Genomic DNA, 18,895 nt, shown 5'->3' on the forward strand with positions numbered 1-18,895 from the left:
TTCAAAATGGCTCCTCAGACTCTCATCAGTTGTTTCAAAGCTCAAACCTCCGATGAAAAGCTTCCACAACTGTTCAGGCTCTTTGGGAGACTCTGACTTAGACGTGGTGGGAGGGGAGGCTTTAATGATGCTTATTACTCAGTGGTGTCCACAGGCAGAAAGCCCCAGGTCCTTTTTAAATTGCTGCCTCTTCTAAATTTCAGAGAGTGTGAGATTACAGGTAGGCCCTTTAAGAGTGGAGTCTTTATTTCCTATAGCCCTCAGGCCCTCCCAGAATTAAGCTCTGTTAATTTTGAAAAACAGGCATTATGGAGGCTTGTCTTCCTAGAGCATGGATTATCTCATATCGGGTTTGAAACCTTCCTTTCTCAGGGAAGACCTCTGTAAATGGGTTATCCCTCCCACTTGTGGGTTTTCACACTGAGGGTTTGCATCCTGATGAGAGGACATTCTGCCCTTCCTACACTTCTCAGTGTGTATTTTTCTTTAAATCTTTAGCTATGGAAATCTGCTAGCCTTCACGTCATTATCTAGGGACAGTTGTTCTACATGGAGTTACAGCCTTGGTACATTCATGGGAGGAGGTGAGCTCAGGATCTTCCTACTCCACCATATTTCCCACCACTACACCAGATGTGGGTCTTTAAAAATATTGTCAAAGAAGACATCTGACTCTTAAACCTTGATTTAAATCATTGGTTAATATACCTAAGTGTAATTTTCTCTCTTTAATACATCACCTGCACATTAGTAACTATAAGAATTGTCGAATGGATATTTCTTGTTCCCTCTACCATACTTCTCAAGTGTCCAAGGCACTGTACCAAAGAGACCTTTATCTTCTACCTGTACTTCATTTCAGTTAGTTTTAGCAATCACATAGTTCCAGCATGCCAGGGGCTATCATGACTTTACATAATCATGGCCACACAGCTGGTGAGAAATCTAACTTCAGAATCCATCCTTAGAAACTTCTTTTACCAGCTGTCTTATTTGGAGTTCCCTAGAAATCTAAGATGGATATTCTTAAGTGATTAATTGAGTGAATATTCTTAGGAAAAAGAGAATGAGGGAGGCAGGATAGAACAGATGAAAAGGCTAAACAAAAATGTACTCACTTTAGTCTGATTACATGATAATTCTGAAACATAAATTGTACAATAAAAGTAGTTGTACCTCAAAGTAAGGGGCCTGGCCCCTTATGCCTTGAGCCACTTATTGGCCAAGGTCTGGCCCAGGTGAGCAGGTCAGAGGAAAGAGGTGAGGTGTAGTGCAACCTCCCACAGGTTGTTTTCTTCTTCCTCTTCTCATTCTCCTCCTCCTCCTCCTCCTCCTTTGGCCAAGAGCTACATCTCTGGAGAAGGAGCAGCATGAGTTGTTACTGGATAACATTCAGAACATCTGGGGCATGAGTGCACCAGCTGGTAGAAGAGATCTGAGTGGAGCACCAAGAGCAACAAGAATACCACTTAGAAATACTTTCAAGAAATGATCTGTATGACAAAAATGGGAAATTTATATTCTACTTGGACTGCCAGAAGGACTGCTAGAGTAAGTCAAGGGACTTACTTTAGGCTAAGCTCTGCTACTAACTACCTGGAGGATTACTTTGATTACTTTGTGCCTCAGTTTCTAAACCTATAAAATTAAAAGTAAAGTACAGATTTAGATAGTTTTGCCTTTGATTTTTAACCTCATTCCTTATCTTAAATGGGATGAGTGTGCTTAGCATTACTAAGGCTCTCATCTGTGGTGAGTTGGGCTGGGATAGAAGTAGAAGGGAATGCACCAGCTTATGCAATTTACAGAGATATAAGGACAATTATAAGTTTAGGAACCATGGAGCTGGTTGGTTACTAAGCGCCAATGATGCTCTTAAGGAAGAAAATGACAGGTTCAGGTCAGCTAACTACCAATTCAGTCACAATATAAAAGCTTGAGAGCCTCCCAGAAGCATTGAAATAGCTAATTTCCTACAGCTTAAGGGCAGACTGTGCTTAAAATCAATCTCAGTACTTGGTTTTATAATAGCAGAATTATAAATAAGGCTGAATTCTCATTCTCAGTAAATCTATGTTAAAGTTTGGCCCTATGAATAAAGGCCTGTGTTAGAAACACATAAAGGAACACACTTAAGAAGTCTAAATGCCCACATTCCCTTGAACACTCTGGAGATTACAGAAATGCCCCATAACTCCTTGCTAATGCCACCTCCTACTACTTGGAAACATGCAAAGGTCTCACCTGAGGCCAATGCCTTGAAAGATGTTGTTTTCCCTTCTAAATATATGACCTCATCTTTCCTCATGGCTTCTAGACCAATAGTGAGGATCAAGAGCCACCATGACCCAATTAAGGAAGTACCATCCATGCTTTCATAGAAAAAAAAATCACCAAAACAGTTTTGGAACCTGGTTAATATGTACTGACGGGAATGGAGAGAATATGGCTGGAAGTGAACCTGGGGATGCTGGAATTGGACTCTCCAGGGAAAAGACAGGAAGACTGAAGTATGAGTGGATAAGAGAAAACTTGTTGATAGTAATATGTGGAGGATACTCCCCAATGACTCAGGACCAGTTCTACATATCCTTTCCTAAACTCTAAATTTGAATTCACTGCTTCAATGGCTTATGGAAGCTTGAAAATAGTGATGGCCAAAGTAATTGAAGTAGAGACACCAGACTACCTCTAGGAAGGAGTCAAAAGTCTTAGATGAGCATGCTAGTAAAGAACTATCATAGAAGATCAGAAAACCCATCAGATTGATGACCATGTTCCATGAGGGGGAAAATAAGGCATCTTACAAAAATAAGGCATCTCAGTGAGGGGTCCTCTGGCATCATAGAGACACAAACAGTGGTAAACATCCTCTGTAGGTGACAGCTGATGGTAGGGAAAGTTACTCTAGAATTGGGCTCCATAGGGTCAATAGAGATAAATGGCTTCTGGAAATATTAGAGGCCAAATGATGTTATTTAGTCATGAGATGCAAGGTGGAAATAATTGCTATAAAGAACAGAATGGCTCAAAAATGGCAACTTGAAGCTCTTACCTGCAAGGACAAATGGCAATAATGTTCTTTTGGAAAAATAGATAGGCAGCCAACATGAATATTACTTGACATATATAAACACTACCTGCCTCAAAGAAAATACCAAGAGCAGACAAAAAGAAATCTGGTGTCAGTTGTCACAGTGAAAAATCACAATTCCTTATCAGTGTTCCAGACCCCAGTCATTTCTCAGACACAAGTTCAATCACTGAAGAAAAGGCCAAGTATCCTGGAGCAAAGAACTTGAAACACCACAGCAAGTAGACATAGTAATGATTCTTCCAATTCTTCCCCAAAGTTTCCTATGGCTATTTATCAAAGTAACTATACACTGGTCAAAAAGGAATACCCAGATACTTTGAAAGTCACTGAATGCAGGGTTTTAGTACAGTGACATCAGGGGACTCAAAATGTCACATCTATTTCATGGTTGGTCCAGTTAGTCCATAAAACTATCTTGTGGTCAGTTCCCTGGCCCCTGAGTGCATAATTGAAATGGATATATTTAACAGTTGGCAGAACATTCATATTAGTCTATAAACTAAAACATAGAAATCCTTGTCTTAGAGTCTGCTTTCAGGAGAATCCCATTTAAGTCTAAGTTCATTGTGGCTACAATTCAGTGAAGGAGGGGAAATAAAATGAGACAAAGTGGAGAAGTAGGTAGGAGCTGGATGGCATGGGGTTTTGTAATACCTAAAAAGCTTGCATTTAATTCTGAGGACAATGGGAAGTCAGATATGTTTTAAATAGAGGGATAGCATGAATAAATCTGAATGTCTAAAAATATTATGCTGGCTGCTTTGAATAAAATTATATGAAAGGAACAATAATGGATGCACGGAGCCTATTTACAAAGAGATGAAAGTAAAAAAGGTGGTAATGAAGAGGTAGGAATGGGTTGATTCCAGAGTTTAGAGTTAAATTCCACAGGGCTTGCTGATGGATCCAGGTACTTTTGGACAGGTTGAGGTAGGTGGGATGTTAGAGCTCACTGGACATCGGCAGAATTCTGTTCACAAGTTGGGGAGGTAAATAAGCTGGGGAGTCATGTACTAATGTTTTTATTTGTCATACTCCTAGACATAGTGACAAGACACTACTGTCTTCACTAGATTCATTTTGTTATGTGATTACAATCTCTTAAGGACAAAAATAGTGGCAAATTGTAATTATCTTGACTCCTAGCCAAATTATATCACACAGACTACTGGAAGTGTATAGTCCAAAAAGGAAGAAGTAATTACAAATTGAGCCATGTTCTTTTCATGAAGGAGGAGGAAGAGTCTGCTTCCTACACAGCACAGGCTATCTGAGGGAGAGAACAGATGGTTTGTACATTAACCCTTCAGGACAGAGGAACACTGGAGAATAGTCCAGACGCCATTGCTTTCTGGACAAAACACAGAAGTACTTCTAGCAATCTGCTTTCTCCCAGCCAACTCTTTAAGTCTCCCTCTTCACTGGACCCATGGCATCCTGATTGCACCCAAGAGGGGACTAGCTCCCTTGTAAACACTAGGGAAAACAACAGTCTTTCTGGCATCAGCTTTAGGACAGCAATTACTAGATTCATATTAAACGAGGGTAGAAATTCTAGAGTCTTAGACTTAGGAGTGGCAGACCATACAAGTAGCTCAGCTTCTAGAAAACTGTTTTTAGGGATTCATTTGTGTAGATTTCTGTAGATCATACCAGGAGTGGGGAGGTTGGAGGTGGGCTTCAGCAGGACAACCCCCAGTAAACTAGGGCACTGCAAGTGCCCTTGTACTTTTCAAGATTTCCCCACTGTGTGGTGCAGAATGGTTAATATTGAAATACTGGATGACTAGAAAGAGGCTCAAACACCTCCCACTGCCAAACATTGCCAGCCTATTTACAAAGTAGGCTCTATATCCCTACTGAGAGTCAAAGATTATTCTAAATGCAACCTGAATTACACCAGTTCCTGCCTCTATGGGTTAATGTCTCACATTGATTATAGCCCTACAGTCATCATCCATACTCTAATCATTCTCTGTTCCCAGAGAGAAGACTGAAGCTCACATTTTCTAGAACTAGACCAATCACAGAATTATTTACCTGCTGGTCACAATCTAAAAGTGCAGCAGAAACTCAGAATTGCTACTTACTTTACCTTTAAACAGATGACATTCCTAGGCAAATTCAGGGGTGTGGCAGATGCTATTGATCCCACTCTACACGTCCCTGGTCATTTCTGAACTGGTCTGCAGCTGCAATGGACAACCTTCCACCTCAAGCATCTATCTGAGCTTCTCTGCCTAAGGATTTTCTTTGGTGCTAAAGGCATTTGCCTGGTGGTGCTTGGCATTAAATACTGCTAGGAGTACCCCCCAACCAATGGCAGGTAGAGATTACTGGATAAATACTTCAGCCTCCCCATCCCTTAATAGGACAGTCGTGAGGCATATTCTCAGTGGATTCTCAGAGATTCCCCAAGAAAACTGAGTCTTACTTTCCCACAGAAGTATCCTGCTCAACATTCTGTATTGGCTTTCTTCCTATAGTAGACAGAAGATGTACTATCCCCATTCAGAGAATGTGCCCAGAAGCTCCAGATGTCAGCTCCTTCAGGGTCTACCTTAATTTTAGAGTGATCTCACCTGAGGTCAGGTTTTTGGACAGCCCACATCTGGTGACTATGTAAGATTAGGATTCAACGGTTTGGCTATCTGTGTCCCTTGTAGGATGATGCTGATGAGCAATATTTGCTCCAGAGGCCCCTGCCAGCCTGGTTGAGATTTTCCAGTCTGCATCATAGTACAGGATACCCAATCCCGATTCCTCCTCCCTCCTTTCACAGGTGTTGATTCCTAAAAAACATCTGTACCCCAAACTCTGCCTAGAATCTGTTTCTAGAAAGAGTAACTTTCTTTCCCATGTTGCTCTCCCAGCTCCTTCAGTTTTTCCTACTGAGACCACAAATGAACCTCTTGCACTCAAGTCTTCAACTGTATGTAGAGGACTCAAGCTAGAACCAGAAGGAAAGAGGAAAAGGGTGTTGTATGTAAGCAATGAATCATGGGGATCTACACCCAAAACTAAGAGCACACTGTATACACTGTATGTTAGCCAACTTGACAATAAATTATATTTTAAAAATTTAGTTAAAAAAAAGAAAAATGATTCTTCCTCATTTCTAGTGTTTCCTTTTAGATAACTCTTGGCTTTCCTCTCATCAATCCTTTCCTCCTCCCTGAAAGGGTAAACTGGGTATGTGTAGTGCAGCTCGTTCCTCTTTCCTTTTGGGAGTGAGGCTGAACAAAGGAAACATGCTTTCTCCCCATTCCTACATGCTGTAAGTTTTCCAGAGACAGATAATGATGTAGAGTCCTCTAGAGGTCAGTGTGGAGGGACTGGCTAAGTGTCTGGGGCTTGGTTTTGAGAAGGCCACTGGCCTGCAGATATTTATCAGTAGGAAAGACAGTATTTTATCTACCATTTACTGATTTTCATCTTGTGTCTATATTGTTTAAGAACTCAGGCAGGAAAGAAAAGAATTCGTTAGTTTCTACCAAAACCCTTCACTCACCTAGAGTAAGCTCTAGCTCTGTTGTGAGGTCTTCTGTGTTGTATCTAAGCAAGGAGAGGGTGGTGGATATGGAGATGTCCTGCTCAGATGTTCCACTAAGAAACCAGCTTCAGGGAGCATAGTTGACTGGCAACCCCAGCTTCTGCCTTCTGGCCCCACTGTGGCATTCAGTCAGAGGCTGGTGGGACTGGGGCTTTCCCAGCTGATGATTGACCACATTAGTTCTAGCTAAAGCAGTCCTGCCAGATGCAGGTTTCATCTAACAGGCAACTTTGTCTCACAGATTCCCAGATGCCTAGTCACATCTTTCTCAGAATTGCACTGCATGTAGGGTGAGTCTCTTCCTAATCAGCACTTCCTTCCCATTCTCCTTTCACAAATGTCGGATCTGCACTGTGGTCAGAAGTCTCCCTCTGCCTTCTCCTGCTCCTTTCTCCCTTACATAGGCATCTCCCCACATCTTGAATATCTAATCCATCCTGGTATCTGATTCTTGGAGGACCTGAACTGACACAGGGAGTAACTGCCCAAAGCAGAAAAATGAAGGATGGTTCTTACTCTCATGTTCGAATCCTGCTTTGGGTGGCCCATTTGTAAACCAGTACCAGAATCTGGCCACCTTTGTCTTAATTGCAGGATTTATTCAATTATTGCACATTTAGTGAAAACAATTTTTAAAAATGTTTAATGTTTAAAATGTTTTAAATCCCCCACCACATCCCTAAGGACCTCCTTTTCCTAGAAATTCTCCACTCCCTCCACATGGAAGCCCTTAAAGCTTCTCTTCACTAGTATTTCTTTCAGCCATTTCTAACTGGAGTAGCACTGACTGCTCCTAAAAAAACAGGTCTTTTGTAAAATCATTGTCAAATTTTCAGTATATTATTTTTAGCTCAAGTACTTCATACTCCCATTAGAAGGGAAGAAGGGTGGGTGCCTGAGTGGCTCAGTCAGTTGAACATCAACTCTTAATGTCAGCTCAGGTCATGATCTCACAGTTCATGAGTTGGAGCCCCACATTGGGCCCCGCACTGATGGTGCAAAGCCTCCTTGGGCATCTATCTCCCTTCCTCTATCTCTGCCCTTGTCTCTCTCTCTCTCTCTTAAAATAAATAAACAAACTTTAAAAAATGGGGGGGAAGAAGAACATTGTGTGATTGAAAGTACAAGGACCCATTTACAGAGGAAAGCAGGTCTGAGATCTAGCTGTATCATCCACAACTGAGTGATGATGATGAGACCACGCTTCAGAGTCATTTCCTCCTCTGGAAAATGAAAAGACCTCCAGGGCTTTTGGGGAAAATTGGAGAAGAATGTGAATGTACTTTATAGACAACAGAACAGAGGTCCACAATAATGTGGGACAGGTCTGGTCTACAGATGTGCTGGTTTGTGCAGGATTATTATTTTTTTATCTGAAGTTTTTACAGAAACTCTGACTTCTTTTGAGAAGTCCCACCTGGCAACAATGCAATAAAAGGGAATAGCAGTTGCTTCCTTACACAGGATATGTTTTCACCATGTTATTCCTGCCCCCCAAACTCCTCAGTCTTACTCACTGAGACATCACTCATTTATGTTAACTCCTAGGCCCCCAGGGAGGTCTGAGTTTGGGACCCCTAAAGTAGAACATGAAAAAGGTGTTCATCATATATGAGGGGGTTGTCAAGCACTAATAGGGAAGGTCCATGAGAGAAGAGAGTTTGTCAACACTCAGGATGTGGCCTGGAAGATTGGCTTCCCACCATACCCAAAATCATTTCAATGGACAACTTCCCAGACATCCTATGACTTCCCACTTGGTGCTATTATACTCACAGAGTATTATACTCACAGATTTTTGTGTCCATAAAGCTTCTGCTAGTGGAAACAACTAGTTCCTTCTGCTCCTCTCTTTTCCCTCACACAGCCTACAGAGTTCTGGTTGGAACTTCCATGCTAACACCAGGGCCTGCTCCAGGCAGTGAGTTTCAACTGCCTCCTTCTTCATTCATCAGGGAAGAAAATTTCAGGGCCAAAGCCAAAGGCATTTGTGTTGTTTCATGGGACAAAGGAGTTGAAGGCCTGCACCATGTAGGTACAGTCTCTGTGGATTCTCACTCCCCATGACTTGTAAGCAGGTGATCCTGCCCCAACCTGAGATCTGGGATTATTGGCCTAGACTCCAGCTGGGCCCTAAGCCTTGGACATATGTGGCTTCTTCTCAGTGGAGGGGCAGTTTTTCTTTAAATGGGCTTTTCTTTGACAGTAAGACAGTAAAATCATGAGTCATTTTTATAATCTTAGAATAGTGCCTTTTATATAGAGAGGGCCAAGCACAGGCCTTAGCTCATTGAATCTTTACAAATGTCACACAGAAATAGAAAGTTATTATTATTTCTACTTACAGGCAAATAAATTACTGAGAATTTAAGTCATTTGCATAAGGTCACACAATAGGAAAGGTTGATGCTAGGATTTGAATTCGTGCAATCTAAATGCAGAGCTCTTGCTTTTACCCGCCTCTATACAATACTGTCTTTCAAGAGATTTAAGCATGTATTTAAAGATAAAGGAAGTTGCTTAGATCTAGCCACAGGCAAAACTTATTCTGCATAGTTTAAAGCACATTGGATGCAGAGAATGTTAATTTGCCTCCATCCACAAGAATAAATTACGGTGGGCAGTCAGTTTTGAGAGTGATATGCAAACCATAAAATCCTCCAACAACATTCTTTACCAGCTGCATTAATATGATCCTGCATCTCCTATTCCTGAAAGTTTAAGTATCCTGAACCAGTTAGATGCAGGGCACCAGAAAGTAACTAGGTGGCTTGAGGTTCTCCTTATATACACCCATATCCTGCCTGGAAAGAGAGCAACTTGGTCTACCATGGAGTTCTCTCAATTCCTCCTTTGTGCAAGGTACCAGAGAGCTCAGAATTCATTTTTTGGATTTAGTAAAGGGAGGCACCATTATACAGCAGAGGAGAATTGAGCACTAGCTTCCCTATTCCTCCAAATGTCCCCCAGACACAGGCCTGCAGCTCTGGGCAAGAATGGTCTCGGACAGTGATCTCCATGACCTCTGTCCTATAGGAGAATGACAGAATATCATTCCGGGCAAAGGTAATCATCCCTGAAGACATGGTTCAAATCCTGCTTTTGCTGTTTTTCAACTTCCTCAGGGGAGACTTATCCCTTCTGTAATACAAAGATAGATTTAAGAGATGCTGGTGCGGCAGAGTATAAGCTCATTTACTGAAATGGGAAACTGGAGAGTAGTGGTCCATAAAATGAATAACTAACCCACTCCCGTAACAAACTTGGTTACAGCAGCATCCTGTGAGTATGACTGCTTCCTTGCTGTCTTCCATTCTAACACTGTCAACCTTATTCCTGTCTGAATGGTGTCCCAGAGCCTCAATATTTTCACAGTATTTCCGTTAATTTATCTGGCTTCATTAAAATTTTATCACCACTCAGTCCCTGCTTCAGAGGGTTGCAGAGGAGCTTGTCTCTCCCCACCTTGGCCATGCAATGCACAAAAAGTGGTAAAGAATAAACCTTGCTCCAAGCTAGCTACTACTTTCCCCATCTTATGGGCAGAAAGATTCTTGGCCATGGATCCCATCTTGTTAATGGCCTCTGTAAACTTCAATTGCCTTGAGTTTGAATCTCCTATGTTCCTCTGTACCATCAGTGGAATGATCTATGGGCAGGTAAGATCATCAAGCACCACTTGAATGACATCTTATTTTGACTATTGCACATTAGTATTCCAAAGAAGAACCATTTGTAAATAACAGGAACTAGGGGGTTCTTGTTTCAGGGTTCATATAGTATAGATTTATTAGATTTGTTTAGGTTTAAAATGATTTTAGTCAAACAGAATATTAGGAGCAAAAATTAGTATATCTTATGTTCCCTAGACCTGTGCCTTAGTTTGGGTTCCCTCAAAAGCAGACCAAGAGGTATGAATGCAAATAGTTGATTTGAGAGTTAGAAGGAACCCTGATAGAAGAGTGGGGAAACAAAGTAGCCACTAATGTGCATATTATCAAGCCAGCTACTGCCGTGGGTAACTGGAGAGTAATTCCAAGGAGAAATTTCATCCCCTGGTGGTGACCATAGTTAATAGTTTATAGTTCATTGGGATCCTTTGTGTCACCAGGCAAGAATGTTTCTTCTTTGAAGACCAGGACTTCTAATACTATAGAGCCCTTCTTTGTGGGAATGAGAAATACAATGTTCCCCTAGTGAAATATTGGGAATGATGGTGAGCAAAGCCATTCCAGCTTCTCAACCTGGTTCCTGGTCCAAAGGTGCTCCCTACTGGAGTCACTCTGCCATCTAGAAATTTCTCAATAGTACACACAATGCATTCTGTAAGTTTGTACCCTGTCTGAATGCAAGCTTCAGCTTTGCCTTCAGCAAGCCTTTCCAAAACCATCTGAGACCAGATGATTCTGGGTAGTGCAGTATGTGATATCACCAGGAAATCCTATGGTCATGGCTTACTCTCATAACTCCTTGACCACAATGAGAGGCTTTGGTCAGATGCTGTGTTGTGTGGATTAGAAGCTTTGTAATCCTCTAGATAGTGATACTGAATAAGGTTCTGAGGGCATCTTATAAAGAAGGTAAATCCATACCAGAAGTTTCTAATCCTGTGAATTTGATTCACTAGTCTTTCTGGGATGGAAGGGTCTCAATGTAATTAATCTCCACATAGCTGGTTGGTCTCCTTGAAAAGGGCACACAGTCAAGGGCTCAGTGTTGGTCTCTGTTATGTGCATGTTGGACATTCAGAAGCAGCAATAGCTAGATTGGCCTTGTTGAATGCGAATCCACGTTGTTGGGCCCAAACCTAGCCTCCATCTCTGCCACTGTGGACCCTCTGCCTGTGTGTCCATCATGCCATTCCTGGGCAAGATGATAAAGGCTGACAAATAACAACTGGCAGAGTAATTTTGGCTCAGTCTGGTGATAGAGCAAGAAATGATGACTTTTTATTAAAATAACTACTCCTAGGCTTCTTAGCCATTTGTTCATTCTTCTCATCATAAGTATTAATCAGTACCCTTAACTGATTTTCTCATGTAGTTTGCTTCTTCAGATGTGTGTTCTATTACACATCTTTATAACCTCTGGAGGTCATTCCCTGCTGGCTGCCATTCTAGCCTGGCCTGACATTATAATAATCATAACATGCTGGCTTTTAGTAGTTGAAGTCTACCACCTGGACTCTTTTGCTTCAGGAACACTATCATCCCATCGTTAGAAAAAAGCTAACACCCTTAACTGCACCTCCTACTGTCTACTTCTTATGATGACTACTTCTTACTAATGCTGGTGCCCTCTTGCCAGTGCATTCCTAATGGATTTGGTGAATGGGTGCGTTTTGGGCTGCCCTATGGAACATAATTCATAAGATACATTTAATCCAGCGTGTCTATATCCTTAGACTTTTACTTCCTTCCTCTTTTATCATTGAAATGAAATTATTTCAATTTGGCTCAGCATGGGCCCTTGCAACTTCTGGATTTCTGGGAGTCTCCCTAGCAGTATATTTGCCCCAACCCCTGAAGCCTTTGCCAGGACGTTAAATCTAATATCCAAAGGTAATGACTCAAGTCAATAATCTGTCCATTATCTAGTCTAATGGTCTGGTCCCCTTGATCAAGTACACTCAAAATCCAAATCCAGAGGTGCTATCCTGGCCCCTGCCAACTCATGATGGCTAATCTTTACAGGTCCTTGGAGGTAAGGTTCCTTTCTCTTATCAGGCCCAGTAATCTCCATGACTGGTTATGCTTACCCCCAGCTAGCAGACTAGATGCCAGAGAAAATCAGGGTCAGATGTTATGTGGAACCCCTGTTGCCTTGTAGGGAAGGGGCTACTATAGTGAGGTGTTGGAGGTGGGACAAGAGGTGACCATCTCTTCATAGGAAAAGAAGGGTGTGCTTGCCCTGTCTGCAGTCTAACAATTCAGAGGAGTATGGGAAGTAACATAATTCCATACCATACTAAGAATCCCAGGTTTGTCCAACCAGGCCCTGACCTTGGTATAAGAGATTTGTCTCGGTTGTGCATTCAATCAATTTTGCATCACAGCAACTATTAATCTGGAGTTTGGTCTTCTATTTCTTTTGCTCTTCAGGGAACAAGAGCTTTTTGGAAGCTTCTTAAAGAAGCTCTCTGGAATTCACACTTACTCTTCAAAGGTTTGTTAACTGCCTCAGCTTTTCATTATCTCTCTGTAATGGATCAATGCAATTTAGTACCAGCTAGCCAATTCTATTGTCCTTGTCTACATGTTCTTCCACATTCACTCATACTTCTGAAGAGATTGAATGATTGCTTTGGCCGAGGAGTTCTCCTTCACTGGAATATTCTCTCAATTGGAGAAAATTTTGGTGATTGGGCTGCCACCTTGTTCCATAGACCAGGGCTCAACAAATTTCCTATAAATGGCCAGATAATAAATATTTTTTTGGTTTTGTGGACCAAACAGTCTTTGTAGCAACTACTCAACCCCTTTGTTGTAGTGCAAATTAGGAGAAATAGACAATATTTTGTCTATTATTAGGTAGTTGTAGCAACTACTCAACTCCCATACTCCAAAAATACACAATATATAAATGAATGCATATGGCTGTGATCCAATAAAACTTTTAAAAAAGCAGGTGCTTGTATGATTCCAACTATATGACTCTGGAAATGCAAAACTATGGAGACAGTAAAAGTATCAGTGGTTTCAAGGGACTCAGGAACGAATAGGTGGAGCTTGAATTTTTAGGGCAGTGAATTGATTTTGTATGACACTATAATATAGATACATGTCATTGTACATTTGTCAAAAGCCATTTGTGTACAGAAGCCATTGTGTATAAAAGCCATTTGTATACAACACAAAAGGTGATCCATAATGTAAACTACTGCCTTTAGTTAAAAATATTGTACTCATCAACTGTAACAAATGTACTACACTAATGCAAGGTGTTAATAATAGGGAACCTTGGAGGAAGGTGGACAAGAGTTTTTCTGCTTATTTTTTCTATAAATCAATGACTTCTTTAAAAAGTCTAATATTTTTTAATATTCTTAAAAACTGAAGGTAAAATAAACACTTTTCCATACAAATTAAAACAACAGCAACAAAATCAGGTGACAGGTAGTACTTGGACCTTGGGCTTTGTTGGTCCCTCCACTCTCCCCACATACACACACACAAATCCACAGGTTATTCATGCCTCATATAATATCCTGGACGGGGTCTTCTTTGCCACCTGTAAATGAGTGGCCCAGTCCCTGAACCCTATCTTGCTGTCTCAGACCACTCTTGCAACCAATTGTATTAGTTTGAGTCCTCCAGGAAACAGATGCTGACATCAAATTAGGAGTGTAAGAGACTTAAGGGGAGAGAAGCACCTATAAAAAATAAAAGGGAAAGATGCAGGATTGGGCAGGAAAAGGTTTTGGCCCCAGTTACATAACTGACAATATCTTGAATAACTCAAAGAGGCTCTGGAGCAAAGATTACCCACCAGAGAGGTTTCTGGTTGGTCAGCAATGGCCAGACAGGCCCTAGTGCCGTCACTGTGTTAACTCATTGGCTGGGAGCTACTCTGATACTGGATTGGATCCCAAAGGCACTGCAGAGAGAGGGTGTCAGCAACTGCTCTCCTCAGAGGTCCATAGTAAATTCTTTCTCAAAAGGAGATCTGAATGGAGTATCTCCATGGCAGCCCAGGGTGCCAGTTTCTTTTTTTTCTTTTTTTTTTTCCAGTTCTGTTGAGAGATATAGTTGACTTATAGCCTTATATTTGTTTAAGGTGTACAACAATAATTTGGTGTATATATATGTAGTGCAAAATGACTACCACAATAAGTTTAACACCCACCATCTCATAGTTACAAGTTTTTTCTTGTGATGAGAACTTTTAAGATCTACTTTCTTGGCAAGTTTCAAATTTGCAGTACAGTACTGTTAATTGTAGTCACCATATTATATGTTACATCCCTAGGGCAAATTTGTCTTATAACTGAAAGTTTGTACTTTGGACCAACTTTCACCCATTTTTTTACCCTATCCGTGCCCACCCCCCCAACTCTGGTAACCACCAATCTGTTCTCTGTTTCCATATGTGTTTTGGGACTCCATGTATAAATGAGATCATATAGTATTTGTCTTTATCTGACTTATTTCACCTAGAATAATGCCTTCAGGTCCATCCATGTTTTTACAAAAGGCAGAATTTCCCTCTTGTATGGCTTAATAATATTTCTCGGTGTGTGTGTGTGTGTGTGTGTGTGTGTGTGTGTGTGTGTCCCACATCACCTTTATCCATTCATCCTTTCATGGACACTTAGATTGTTTCCATGTCTTGGTTATTGTGAATAATGCTGCAATGAATATGAGAGTGAAGATGTCTCTTTGATACAGTGATATCATTTTCTTTACATATATACCTAGAAGTGGAATTGATGAATCATTTTGTAATTCTATTTATAATTTTTAGCAGTCTCCATTCAGTTTTCCTGACTCTATCAATTTACATTCTCACCTAAACTGCACAAGGGTTCCCTTTTTTTTTTTTTTTTTTACATATTTGCCATTTCTCTTGTCTTTTTGATGATAGGCATTCTAATAGATGTAAGGTGATACCTGAATTTCCCTGATAGTAACGTTGACCACTTTTTCACATACCCATTGGTTATTTTGAAGTCTTCTTTGGACAATGTCTATCCAGTTCCTCTGTCCATTTTTAAATCATATTGTTTTTTCCATTCAATCTTATGGCTCTTTATATATTTTGGATATTATCCCTTAATAGCTATATGACTTGCAAATATTCTCTCCCATTCTGCAGATTGTATTTCCATTTTGTCAATGGTTCCCTTTGCTCTGCAGGAGCATTTTCCATTTCATGTCCTACTTGTTTATTTTTTCTTTTGTTGCCTGTACTTTTGGTGTCATATGTAAGAAGAATCATTGCCTAGATCAATGTTAAGGAGCTTACCTCCTATGTTTTCTTCTATGAGTTTTATAGTTTTAGGTCTTATGTTCAAGTCTTTGATCTGTTTGAGTTGATTTTCCTGTATGATGTAAGATAGAGGTCTAATGTCATTCTTTTTCATGTGGTTGTCCAGTTTTGCCAGCACTATTATATTCTTGATTTCTTTGTCATAATTGACCATTTTAAATGGATTTTGGGGCTCTCTATTTTGTTCCTTTGATCTACATATCCACTTTTATCCTAACACCACACTATTTGAATTATTATAATTTTGTGATATAATTTTAAGTTAGGAAGTGTGATTCTACTAGTTCTCTCCTCCTTCTTAAGACTGCTTTGGCTATTCAAGGTCTTTTATGGTTGTATACAAATTTTAGGATTGTTTTTTCTATTTCTGTGAAAAATGCCAATGGAATTTTGATAAAAGTTGTAATGAATCTATAAATGGCTTTGGATAGTATGGGCATTTTAACAGTATTCTTCCAATCTACGAGTATGGAATATATTTTCATTTATTTGTGTCGTCTTTAGTTTCTTTCATCACTGTCTTATAAGTATTCAGTAAACAGATCTTTCACCTCCTTGATGAAATTTATTCTAAGTATGTTATTCTTTTTGATGAAATTGTAAATGGGACTGTTTTCTTAATTCGCTCTCTGATAGTTTGTTGTCAGTGTATAGAAATGCAACTTATTTTTATATATTAATTTTTTATTCTAAAATTTTATTAATTTCAACAGTTTTCTTGGTAGAGTCTTTAGGGTTTTATATACAAAATATGTCTTCTGCAAATATAGACAGTTTTACCTCTTTCCAATTTTGGATGTCTTTTATTTTATATTTTTATTATCTTTTTCTTGCCTAATTGTTATAACTAGAATTTCCAATGCTATGTTGAATAAAAGTGGCAAGAGTGGGCATCCTTGCATTGTTCTTGATCTTAGAGGAAACTCAAATTTTTACTACTGAGTATGATGTTAACTGTGGGCTTATCATAGATTATCTGTTTTATCTTGAGGCACATTCCCTTTGTACCCAGTTTTTTGAGAATTTTTTTAAATTTTTTTAATGTTTATTCATTTTTTGAGAGACAGAGTGTGAGCGGGGGAGGGGCAGAGACAGAGGGAGACACAGAATCCGAAGCAAGCTCCAGGCTCTGAACTGACAGCACAAATCCCAATGTGGGGCTCGAACTCATGGACCCTGAGATCATGACCTGAGCCAAAGTCAGACACTTAACCGACTGAGCCACTCAGGTGCCCCAGTTTTTTGAGAATTTTTAACATGAATGGAGGTTGAATTTTAAAAATTCTTTTTCTGCATCTATTGAAATGACCATATAATTTTTAACCTTTACTTTGTAATGTGGTGTGTCACACTGATTGATTTGAGGATGTTTAACCATCCTTGCATCCCTGAAATAAATCCCACTTGATTATGGAGCATGATCCTTTTAATGTGCTATTGCAGTTGGCTTGCTAACATTTTGTGAAAATGTTTGAGTCTACATTTATGCATTTATTGCATTTCTATTATCTATGTTGGCTTATAATTTTCTTTTTGAGCAGTGCCCTTGTCTGGTTTTGATATCAGGGTAGTGCTGACCTTATAAAATGAGGTTGGAAATGTTTGGTCTATGTTTTGGAATAGTTTAGAACAGTTTGATCTATGTTTTGGAATAGTTCGAGAAGAATTGATATTAAGTTTTCTTTGAATATTTTATAGAATTTATAGTGAAGCCATCTGTTCCTGGGCTTTTCTATTGTTGGAATACTTTTTATTATGGATTTGATCTCTTTACTAGTTATTGGTCTGTTCCGATTTTTTTATTAATGATTTGGTCTTGGTAGGTTTATGTTTCAAGGAATGCATCCATTTTTCTAAGTTGTCCAATTTGTTGGCATGTAATTGTTTGTAGTATTCTCTTATGCTTATGATCTTTTGTATTTCTGTGGTATTAGTTGTAACATCTCCTCTTTCATTTATAATTTTATTTGAGTACTCTTTTTTTTTCTTGGTAAAAATTTGTCTATCTGCTTAGCTTTCCAAAACAAATGGCTTTAGTTTCATTGATCTTTTCTATTGTCTTTTCAATCGCTATTTTATTTATTTCTTCTCTCATCTTTGTTATTGCCTTCCTTTTATTAACTTCAGGCTTAGTTTGTACTTTTTCTAGTCACTGAGGTGTAAAGTTAGGTTGGTCATTAGAGATCTCTCTTGTTTCTTAACCAAGTCATTTATCACTATGAACGTTTCTGTTACAATAGCTTTTACTGCATACCTTAAGTTTTGAAATGTTGTATTTCCATTTTCATTTGTCTGAAGATATTTTTTTATCTCTTCTTTGACCATTGGTTGTTAAGTAGCATGTAGTTTAATTTCCACATGTTTATGAATTGTTCAGTTTTCTTTTTGTAATTGATTTCTAGTTCATCTCACTATGGTCAGAAAATATGCTTGATATGATTTCAGTCTTCTTAAATTTATTAAGACTTGTTTTGTGGAGTAACATATGATCTATCCTGAAGAATATTCCATGTGTGCTTCAGAAGAATGTATATTCTACTTTGGATATAATATTCCATAAAAGTCTGTTAAGGACATCTAGGTAACATGTTTAAATCCAATGTTTCCTTCTTGATTTTTCGTCTGGGTAACTTATGCATTGTTGTGAGTGGGACATTGAAGTCTCCTGCTATTATACTATTGCTGTCTATTTTTCCCTCTAGGTTCATTAATGTCTCTTTATATATGTAAGTATTCCTATGTTGTATGCATAGATATTATAAATTTTATATCCTCTTGTTAGATTGACTCCTTTATCATCATATAATGACCTTCTTTTTTTATAACATCTATTTTGTCTGACATAATAAATATAGCTACCCCTGCTTTCTTTGGGTTTCCACTAGCATGGAATACCTTTTTCTGTTACTTAATTTTCAGTCTTTGTGTGTTCTTAAATTTGAAGCAAGTGTTTTGTAGGCAGCATAGTTGTATCTTTCTTGTCCCTTCAGCTACTTTGTGTCTTTTGATTGGAGAGTTCATTCCATTTACATTTAAAATACTTATGGATACTATGTGGCAGTAAGAAAGAATGAAATATGGCCTTTTGTAGCAATGCGGATGGAACTGGATAGTGTTATGCTAAGTGAAATAAGTCATACAGAGAAAGACAGATACCATATGTTTTCACTCCTATGTGGATCCTGAGAAATTTAACTGAAGACCATGGGGGGGGGGGAGGAAAAAAAAAGGTTAGAGAGGGAGGGAGCCAAAACATA

General features: G+C 39.3%; 1 long non-coding RNA gene across 2 annotated transcripts in view; it reads right to left on the bottom strand.

The window, feature by feature from the left end:
- The window catches only part of LOC125164564 (uncharacterized), a 54,620-nt gene that overhangs the window by 16,304 nt on the left and 19,421 nt on the right, over window positions 1–18,895 (bottom strand). Inside the window, exon 1 of one of the 2 annotated variants that reach the window (XR_007151808.1) lies at window positions 1,177–1,266. The exons of the other annotated variant lie outside the window; for it this stretch is intronic. This is a non-coding gene — a long non-coding RNA (uncharacterized LOC125164564). Of the gene's footprint in view, window positions 1–1,176; window positions 1,267–18,895 lie in introns of those variants that run through there. 2 annotated transcript variants of the gene reach the window in all.

The sequence above is a fragment of the Prionailurus viverrinus genome, chromosome B1, assembly GCF_022837055.1.
Source record: "Prionailurus viverrinus isolate Anna chromosome B1, UM_Priviv_1.0, whole genome shotgun sequence".
NCBI classification, from domain to species: Eukaryota; Metazoa; Chordata; class Mammalia; order Carnivora; family Felidae; genus Prionailurus; species Prionailurus viverrinus.